At 30.9% G+C, this 11,398-nt stretch overlaps 1 pseudogene; it reads left to right on the top strand.

Annotated features, from left to right (window-relative positions):
* Positions 1–1,215: 1,215 nt before the first annotated feature.
* Positions 1,216–3,861, top strand: LOC129305339 (benzyl alcohol O-benzoyltransferase-like; annotated as a pseudogene).
* Positions 3,862–11,398: the final 7,537 nt, after the last annotated feature.

The raw sequence follows: 11,398 nt of genomic DNA, 5'->3' as shown, positions 1-11,398 counted from the left end.
ATGTAACTTAAAAAGTAACCATATGATATATTGGTAAGGTATACGAGTCTACAAATCAACACATCTATATGTGTAGTACCTCCATGTTCCTGTTTCTACAATGATGAGAGATATAATAATTGATGTCACCTTGAGCAGATCAGATGCCAAGTTGTGCACAACACCAGGGACGGATCTAGAACCAACTTAGTGGAGAGGACATAATACAAAACTACATTATAGTTGGGGAACTAAAATTAATTTTACCGATTTTAACAAACAAAATAATTTAAGCAAATTTTTTGTATCATGGGGGCCAAGCACCCCTGCATCGCCCTAAATCCGTCTCTGCAAACCACACCCCACACGCATGAACATAATCCACATTTAAACTTGAAATCAACTAAAACGAATTTAAAACACCAACCATACATATCTACTCCCTCCGGTGCTTATATAAAACAAAGTTTGAAAGTTTGCCTTAATATAAGTTAATTATTTTTTTTTGTAATTTTATCCTTGTTTATATATTGTCATTTGAATTCCTAGAATATAATTTATGGAGATTATTAATTGCAAAGAATGGTAAAATTGAAACGTTACATATTCTATTAAATAATTTTAAGGATATAATTACCATTCCTAAATAAACGTGAAGTTGGTTAACTTCATCTAATATTAAGGACAGGAGGAATAGTATGCCTTGTTCTTGGAACTTAAAACGTCGATGTGCCCTTGGAATAATGTTAGGCATTTACAAGTTCAAAAGGAAAATGAATTCCAGAAGGCTAACATGTTAGATGGAAGACTCTTAAATTTACAAATTCATTCCATGACACCTCTCAATAAGAGGTAGGTATTACAAGTACGAGTTTAAAGGAGAAATTCATTTTAAAAAATTAGTTTGTTAGGTGAAAAAAAATCACTATTTTCTTGTAAGGCATTGAATATGGGACTTGTAGTGAAACTTGGGCAATCTACTGGTCATATTTCAGTGCATTTGGGACAAGGAAGAATATCCACACAAAATAAGCAAAATCTAAGAAATTTTAAATATTTTTGTCACGTTTATCGTGCAAATTTTGACAGCCACAAATTAAACAATATTTTAATGTATTATTGTCCCATTATCATTACAAATATTGATTCCCAGATCAAACTCGAAACATAAATTATATTAAGAGTCTCACTCTTTTTCAATCCCCTTGCAATCTTCTTATCAATTTGTGTGATAACATGGATCCACCTGCAGGTGAAGTAGTGTATGCTGTGAGGAGAAGCCGACTGGATCTCGTAGCTCCGGCAAAGCCCACCCCTCGTGAATTGAAGCTACTCTCCGACATTGATGATCAAGATGGTTTCCATGAAAGGAAAAGACCCTGCAAAACTCATCAAGTAAGGAGGCTCTGCCTCAAGCTCTGGTGTTTTACTATCCATTTGCAGGTCGGCTCAGGGAAGGTCCTGGTCGGAAGCTTATGGCAGATTGTAATGGAGAAGGAGTCATGTTCATTGAAGCCAATGCAAATATCAGTTTGAATCAAATTGGTGACCCTCTTCAACCTCTGTTTCCATATCTGGATGATTTCCTTTATAAGGTTCCTGATTCAGAAGGAGTTGTTGATTATCCCCCCGTAATTATCCAGGTCTTGGTTTCTCTCTCAGACGAAATTTCGCCCAAGAGCTTAATTTCAATAACACATTTTTTGGCCAAAAAAATAACACTATTTTACTGGGAGAATGACAAATAATTACGGTTGAAATAGGAAAATTAAATGATCAAATAGTATCACGTTATGAAGCAATTACTCAAATTTTTAGGGACTTATCTAACATAATTTTTTGATAAAATTATGTTTTTTACCTTCTATAAAATAAAAAAAACTTAGCATTTAATAGCATAGGTAAATTGTTAACATAAAAAGTACAGTTGGTAGTTTAATTATGCAATAATAAGTGCATCTATATCTTCACAACTTCAGCTTAGTGATTAACTTCAATTTAAATATTAATAATACAACTACATTTTCTATATTAACAACATTTCCTTTGTTATTACTAATTTCAATTTAGGGTTTAACAACTACGGTTTCTATTATTTTGTAGAGGGTTGAAAATGTAATTTTGCAAAAAATATTTATGTCAGATAAGTCCGTAAGGGCTTCAGAGTAATTACCTCATTCTGTGGCATTATTTTGTTATTTTAATGGGATTTATTTTTCATTCTCACTATTTTCTTTTGAGAAGTAAATATAAATTACATATATTTCCCTTTGGAATTCTGTTAAATATTTATAAAAATTTCTATTTTCCAAGTCACACGTTTTGTTTTTTGAAAAAACAAAGAAAGAAGGGAAGAAAGAAAGAAAAAAATCAGGCCACCATTTCCTAAAGTTTTACAACTTATCTAAGCCTCCTTTACATATTGAGTGAGGTGGTGTACTTGTACCCCATCAAGATAATGTGGCTCTACCACTAGCTAGCCCAAGCACATTTTTAAAGGATTTATAAAAATCAAGCCCAAAAACCTTTTTATGTAAAAAAAATTCTTCAATAAAAAAAAATCTATCACATATTTTCAAGCCCAACTACAAAAAAATACTGGCCTAAATAGGTGGTTTGACGAGCTCAACCCTTATTAATTAATGGCTGTAGTCAAAATTTTAATTACTATAGGCATGACAATACATTCAAATATTACTCAATAATACCTAGCTAGTATCAAACAGTCATGTAAACAAAATCAACATTTATAAAAGCATGTTTATAACATAATTATTGCACATTATGTTATAGGTTACACGCCTCAAATGTGGTGGTTTAATCTTAGCCTATCGCCTAAACCACACTATTAGTGATGGCGCTGGAATAGTCCAATTCCTAAAGGCGTTGGCAGTGATTATTGGAGCTGCAAGTCAACCTTCTATTCTTCCTGTGTGGCGTAGAAATTTCCTATCAGCAAGAGACGCACCAAGAATTACATGCACACATCGTGAGTATGAGGAATTGCCTAACATTTATGATCAAATATGGTCCCAAAGAAAGTGTGGTTCACCATTCTTTCTTCTTTGGACCCAACAAGTTACAGCCCATTCATAGATTGTTTTCGATAATAATGGACAACGCAAGACATGCTAGGCTTGAAGTCCTCACAGCATTCCTATGGCGTTGTCGCACTAAAGCGCTGCAATTAGAGTCATACGAGGAGGTTCGCTTGATATAATGTAAGGGGGCAAGTCAAGTGCTCCATTATTGCCACTTGGTTATTATGGCAATTCTTTTGTGTACCCAGTCTTTGTCACCACTGTAAGGAACCTTTTCGAAAATTCATTCTGGTATGCCTTAGAGATAGTGAAGGAGGTGAAATCTGACGCAACGACAGAGTATGTACATTCTGTAGCTGATCTTACGGTGATTAAAGGACAACCATGCTTTTGTTATGCCTGGAACATGGCTTGTGTCGCTAACGTCACGTCTTGGGTTTAGAGATGTGGATTTCGGGTGGGGTAAGACGGTGGACCGGCAACGGCCGGGGCAGGTCTCTTTGCAGGAGTGAGCTATTATGTTGCATGTGAGAATGCAAAGGAGAGGAAGGTGTAGTCGTACCTTTGTACCTCCCGCTCAATGCCATGAAGAGGTTCATCCAGGAATTGGATAATCTACATGGGGTAACAAATGAACCTTTTCTGTATCTGGCTATCATAACTATGGCTGATGACTAGATTGCGTTTAGTGTTGTGCGTTTGGTTGTAGATCCATGTGATTATTGAACCAGTCTCTATGTGTATCGTCTGTATTTCTTTGTATGCATGCAAACATAATATGGATACATACATACATAGATATATATATATATATATATATATGTATATATATTTTGTGTTATCATGATCAATGATTTTGTTATTCTTTGGAATTGGATTCTATGAATATCTCAAATCCTCTCATCCAATGAGTGTCCATGTTGCAATTGTAGGTTTTTATCAATGCTTGAAAATTCATATTTGATCAGAAATAAATTAAATGGTAATTTAAACGATATATAATTTTATGAAGATGTGTTTTAATTTAATCAACATCTATATATATCCCCCCTCAGCCACTTCACAATCATCATCATGGAGAAAATTAAGGATCGATCTAACCAAAGGTTGTCAGAATCAAAAATTAAATTTCATCTTTATTGAGGTGGAGAAGTCAACCCATTAGGAGGACTGCTCCATCACACCTAGATGGAATCGATCATGATCTTCAATATATCACTTTCAATTCCTCATGCATTTCCCTCTGGAGATCTATCAAGAAAATTTCAGATATCTCGAAGTTTGTCAGACTTATCGCTTGCATTCTTTATTCATCGCAGGCAAGTCAGATTTTAATTACTTGGAGAAGCCCATTGGGGTAGCTGATTTTATCCTCATGCAAGAGATCTATAAGCTAGTATACTCTCTGTTTTTTTTTTTTTTTCGGTATAAGGTCACACAAATTAAAACTATGCAAAGAAACAAAAATCAAGTCATATTTCAAGCCATAAGGTTTCAATGGCGAGCAGTCAAAATATTACATGATGTCACCCGTGTATCTTAAGGTCAGGTCGGTCAGGATGTTCAATGGATTAATTATGAGTTATGGATATGAAGTATAAGGTAGACTAATTGTTTACATCTTATTAACTTCGACTAATTTTTTAAGGGCAATTTGTTTTAGATTAAAAAATAAGTTATTTTTAGATAATTTAAAAATTTTATAAGGGCTGAAACTATTTCATGTCTAATTACAATAGTAAAAAGCTGTTATGATTTTGGTGATTTTTAAATTTTACGCTATGTTCATGGATCTCTCTCATCAAAATTATTATTTAGTTATTTTAAAATTTTAAAAAATTAAGTTTTTGAAAAATAATTTATTTTATCATGAAAAATTGCTTATTTGTTCAAATAGACTCTTGGGCAATATTTGGTACATAAAAAATGTTTTCTCAAAAGAAAATGAAAAATATATCTAAAAAAAATGAAACAAGTGTATTTCTCATTTTCTTTTAGAAAATATTTTTTTTATAAACTAAACAAAACATTAATCTCATGAAAGTAATTAGTAATTGGCTATGGATAAAGCCGGGAATTCGGGAGGGCCGAGCCTATTCGGGCCCGGCCCGAATAAGCCTGAACCCGAATAGGCCCGACCCCTCGAAAAACTCGAATAACCAAGTCCGGCCCGAATTTTTTCGGGTTTCGAGCGGCCTGAATATTCGAATTTAATTTTTAAAATTATTTTTAATTATTTTTTTACTTTGAAGTTAATTATTTTATTTTATAAAAAATATAAAATATATTCTTTTAATACTTAAATGATGTTTAGGACTCAAATATATGGTATTTTAGTATAAAATGATCTAAAATTTAAAGAATTAATTAATATTTATTATATTATATATATTTTTTAAAAATATAATTTTTTTTATTCGGGTATTCGGGCCTATTCGGGTCGGCCTTAATAGACCCAAACATAAAAAAATATCTTTTTTTTAAGTTCGGTCCTAAAATTTTTCGGGTTAATTCGAGTTAGCCCGTCGGGCTTAACTCAAATTACCGGCTCTAAGTACAGAGGGGAAAGTAGCGAGGAGGGAGTAGCTTGCCTTGCTCTAGTCTAATTTTTCAAAGTGATGCTACATGGAAGGCTTCATTGATTATTTTAGAAGCTCATTGGTTATCGTTTTGGATCCCAGACACAAGACCCAATCGGTGAACCTCTTCGTAGCATTGGGAGGACTATACATCCCTCTACTTTTGCATTCTCACACAAGACAAAATAGCTTGCTGCCAGGAAGCCCCCAGGCCCGACCACAACTGGACCACCGTACACCGCCTTGCCCCATCCAAAATCCACAACTCTGAACCCTAGTCATGTCGCATCCGACAGAAGCTATGATCTTGCCTAAGCGTTAAAGTAGGCTGTTTTTTTAATCACCATATAGTCAGTTACAGATCGTACATACTCCATAAAAATTTTTAACCACGTGGCAACATTGGAGTGTTTGGCTTTTCCTTTAGAACAAAAGGACAAAAATAACTATAAAGTGATCAATTAAGGAAACATGTTATCTTAAAGTGAAAAAAAGAATAAAAATATTTATAATGTTATATAAATAGGTATAAAAGTTACCAAATTGTTAACTTTAACCTAACGCCGTTAATTTTAACTATTAAATATTGATTGTACATGCCACATATTAGTCTTTGCTAACGTAGACTAATGAATGGGTAAAAATATCTACGAAGTTATCGACCAGGAGCAAAAATACCCATAACGTTACTAAAGTTGGTATAAAAGTGACCAATCCATTAAATCCCTTAAATGTTGACCATTTAGTTGATATCTAAGTAGAAGTTGACCATTTTTTCTTGACATGAACAAAAAATACTCCCAAATAAAATTCTCTTGAGGTTAATTGATCATTGTATAAATATCATGTGAGAAAATATCATTTTAACTAGATATTAAATTAAATTGCTTGTTTCTTTTGTAGCAGTAGTGAAAATCATTTAAAAATTTTGAACCTATCATTAATGAAATTCCTTAAGATTGTGTCAATGTTCTTAAGGTAGGGTGGCGTAGGAGGTATGCTTAGTCTCAATCTTCGATTGTGTACAACCTATCTCATTATGTTGAATCTCAGATTTTACAAACAAGAAAAATGAGTAAAGAGGGATGAAAGAAAGGGGTGAAATACGTGACAATCGATAGAAATGATGTGGTATAGATTTTGGTGAACTGATCATTATTGCACCTACTAAAGTAACATTATGAGTGCTCATATAATAATTGATCAACATCTATAAAAATTCATTTGGGAATATTTTTTATCTACATCAGTGAAAAAATACTCAACTTCTACTTAGGTATAAGCTAAATGGTTAACATTTAAGTAATTTAATGAATTGGTCACTTTTGCACTAACTCTGATAATGTTATTGATATTTTTGCCCTAGTTGGTGATTTTATGAGTATTGTTACCCCTTTATTAGTCTGCGTCAACAAAGATTAAGACGTGGCATGCACAGTTAGCATTTACCAATTAAAGTTAACGATATTAAGTCAAAATTAATGGTTTTATCACTTTTGCACCAACTCTTATGACGTTATGATTATTTTTGTCATTTTCCTCACTTTAGGATACTGAGCACTGATGGGTGATCATTTTGTGAGTATTTTTACCTCTTTACCCTTTCCTTTATATTGTGTTTATAGACATTAAACGAACATCCTCATTTAGTTCAAATTGCAATGCATGAGTGCAACAACGCCAGAGGAAATCTGTGAGGGCTTCAAGCCTAGTATGCATGGTGATCATTATAATGAGAGAAAAATAATAAAAAAAATTGTAGAGATTAATTATTTTTATAAAAACAATTATTTATTGGGAAAATTAGTTAAAAAGACCAAGTTAAAAAGCAAATTAGTCTCAAAGATCAAATGTTCTTGGAGGACCAAACTTATTATTTTATTCAAAAAAAGATGAAACGAATGGACAAAAATACCCTTGTTATTGGGAGAAAACAATACGATAAATTGGAGATGATTTTCTAGCCCCTACTTCTCCAAGCCATCGCCTTCCTCCTTTGCCATCTCACTTCCATTGCCTTCAATGACTCTCGAACTCACCTTCACCACTGTTGATGCCATTGCACTTAATCTCCTCTAAATGCTCTGCTAAACAACACCTCCAACAGTGCTCCTTTGAAATTCCTTAGCCTTACACCTCTCGAACTCTTGAGCCCTTCCCTCACACCTACACATGCAATCACCTCTCATAATTTACTTCCACCACTGGCAACCTTATGAATTATTTTTAAAATTTAAAATTAAATAAAATCATTCAAAAGATATTTTTGAAATTAAATTTCTTATTTTATATATAGAATTAGAAATAAATGATATATAGAATCGTGAAACAAAAATAATGATAGTGAAGATTTTTTATTATTCATAAATTTTTTTTATTATTCATAATCCTTTTTAGACATATATAGGTCATATTTTTTAGGAATTATTTTATTAAGTTAGTATTTTAGTATTTTAATATGATAAATTAAAATCTTGATGGGTTATCACTTTCAATTATAATTAGGTTAAATTATATATAAATTATTACTTATGTAGAAATATATAAATGACATTGAGATATTAAAGTTGTAAAGATGTCACAAAATGCAAATGACATTATAGATTACTTGGCATATTTTGCACTTGATGTTTAGCTTGGTGTACACATAGTGTTTGCTTCTTTTATTGGGCTTTAGTGGCTTTTGGACAAGGATTTCATATGATTCTACCCAATATATTTAGATTTTCATTGTTATAAAAGAAGTTACTGATAAAATTTTTATAACTAATTATTGATAAGAAAAATATGAAAATTATTTAAATCCACCTTGCTATGAGGTAGAGAATGATTATAGGTTATCTAAATTAATCATATATGAGATCCTTGTAATTATCTTGTATTGTAAAAGTTATTAGTATTCATTAAAAAATTAAAATTATTCAACATGACTATTAACAAAATTTATGTGGCTAATTAATTTGTTATCAAAATAAAATTTTAAGACATTAAAAAAATTTAGATAAAATATATTTTCAATAAAAGAGGGGGAAGCATTTAACCATTTTGAGAGACGATAAAAATTTAATAATTTAATTTATTAATTTTTTGAGAAAAATATGGAGATGATAAAAGTAAAACATATTTAACCTACACTATTATAATACATATTTATAAATAAATTATACACTTAATTTCATTTAAGAAATAAAAATAAAATTTAAAAATTGGTTTCAATGTTTATAAGAAAATAATTTCATGTTTAAAATTTGTTTATTTTAAGTTTATTTTCACAACAAAAAATATTATTTACTAGTATAATATTTTATTAAAAATATAATATATGTATGTCTTTGTTAGCCCAAAATGTTGATGGGGGATGTGAGTAGGCGATATATTATTTAAGTAGGTGTTTAACTCCCACAAAAGCCAAATACTTAGCTATGAAAATAGCGTGTTTGGCGCTATATTATACTTGTACAAAGTTAAGGTATTATATAATAAACGCAGTTATGTATGTGTTTTCTCATTCTGACTTAATTAAATACATGCTTAATCAGCCAGTCATGACGGGTTGTATAGGGAAATGGAGCTTGGCAACTGTGGTAAGAGAACTCGGGATCCTTTTCGTTATCTATGGAGACTCAGCGTCTCTGGCACGCTTGATATTTATTGTTCAACTACAAAAAATCTTTTTAATAATATATTATTTGATATATGTGTAGTTAAATAATATATATTTAATTTTATATATAATAATTGCAAGTACATTTTAGTTCAACTGACAAAAAAGAAAGACTTAACTCTTGGAGATGAGAGGTGAAGGGTTAAAATTTCGTCTTTGGCATAATTTGCAACAAATATGTGACATGCATGATGATGATATGACCCGTGACATGACTTGAGGAGGCATACATATAATGAATGATGTGGCATCATCTTCTAAATTTGCATCGTGTGACGTGGCATGAGAAGAAGGATTCTCCTTTTCTCTCTACTTATCCCATCTCCACCTTTCATTAATTCTATCTTTTTAAAAAAACTATTTAATAAAATAATATAAAAGGTGGATATGAGAGAAGTGAAGAGAAAGGGAGAGTGGCCTCTCCCCCGTGGCACGAGATGGTGGGTGACATGACATCATCTATCGAATAAATGATAGGTGACATGATATGAGGTGACATCACGTGATTAATATACACATGACAGAATGATGTGACATAAAATAAGTTATTATTTTTTTAAAAAAGTTTTGGTGAAAACTTTTTAGTTGCAAAACATCCTTGCTAAAAGCCTCTTGCGATAACTTTTGGACACAAGTTGCCACCAAAAATTCTTTTTTTTTATAGATGGAAGAAATAATTAATTTTTGCATTTGGGACCTGATTATAATTCTCCCATATATACTGTACTATGCTATCATGATGACTCTTTTATTCCATGTCTATACTGTGATCGTAAAATTTATGCTCCTCCTATAACTGTGCTGAACCTTAACTCTATCTATGTCGAGAAGCAATTAGTCATTAAAAAAATGTGATAAGAAACATCCCAAAAGAAAAATGAAAAAAAAAAAAGGTATAGCAGAATACAAGATAAGGATGATGTTTGAATTAAGTTGGACATTTTAGTATAAGATAGAATAATTTGTGCACCGAGATTCAGGCCAAAAAACTTTTTAGGAAAATAATGGCATTGAATAACTCCAAAATTTTTAAATTCCAACTAAAACCTAAAGTCCTTATTGATCTTAAAGAAATAAAAATGACCAAAATGTTCTTACGCGATCGCAAACATAGCTTAATGAATTTTAATGACCAATTTTTAAATATGGAAGATAAATGAGAAAATATTTAGAAACTAAAATTATATATCCCAATCTAATTTTGGGAAAAAAATATAGGGAAGTACTATCGTCTTGTTTAATATCATAATTAAAATAAATGACATTATTTATAATTAATAATTTGGTATATATTTTATTCTCCCTCGCTTATCAGGCATATTTTTGAAGATTTTATATCGTGATTTTTAATGAATTTTGCCGAATGTTAAAAGTAATTAACAATATAATGGTTAACCTGAAATAGCTTATGATGACATAAACAAATATGGGTTCTATTACCTTGTCAACTCCCAATTAAGTGAGTCGATTGTATCGAATGAATTATATATTTTAAAAGGATAAGAATAATTTAAGGATATTAATATATATATATATATATATATATATGTATGTATAACTCTGCGAAATATGTCTTGTACAATGAAATGGAGAGTAGTAGCAGCTGTGCTCGGTTAATCCATGAAGGGAGTTGAATCTAACTTACCATATGATGTCGAGGTCGAATCTAAGGATATACAGTTATATTAAAAAAAAAAATAGTAAGCTGTTATTAAACATGCGTACTTTAAATAATGTACTCAATTTAATTCTTATTACAAGATACTTTACAAAAAAGATTCATGGTTGTTAATATATATAAGACATTTGCTAAAGTATTAATTAATTATATTTTTTCAATATTACTCCAATTTAACCTCATTAATCATGAAAGAGATGTAATGCAAATTTGAATTTTTTTCATTTAAATATTAATAAAATTAAGAGTTTATTTTATTTTCAGATAAAATTAATGATTTAATCACCTTTTCTTGGTTTCGATGGTTAATTAGAGATGACCAATAATCAAAACCAAGAAAATATTTTCTTTCAACAACATTTAATGAAAGATAAAATGGATAATTTGTGATAAAAAAATTAATAATGTAACTTACAAACAGGATAAAAAAATTATCCTCTCTTCACATTATAAACAA

This window comes from Prosopis cineraria, unplaced genomic scaffold (genome assembly GCF_029017545.1).
Source record: "Prosopis cineraria cultivar Desert tree isolate PC_DT_omini unplaced genomic scaffold, ASM2901754v1 PC3, whole genome shotgun sequence".
Lineage (NCBI taxonomy): Eukaryota > Viridiplantae > Streptophyta > Magnoliopsida > Fabales > Fabaceae > Prosopis > Prosopis cineraria.
This window is presented reverse-complemented; position numbering and strand designations above follow the sequence as displayed.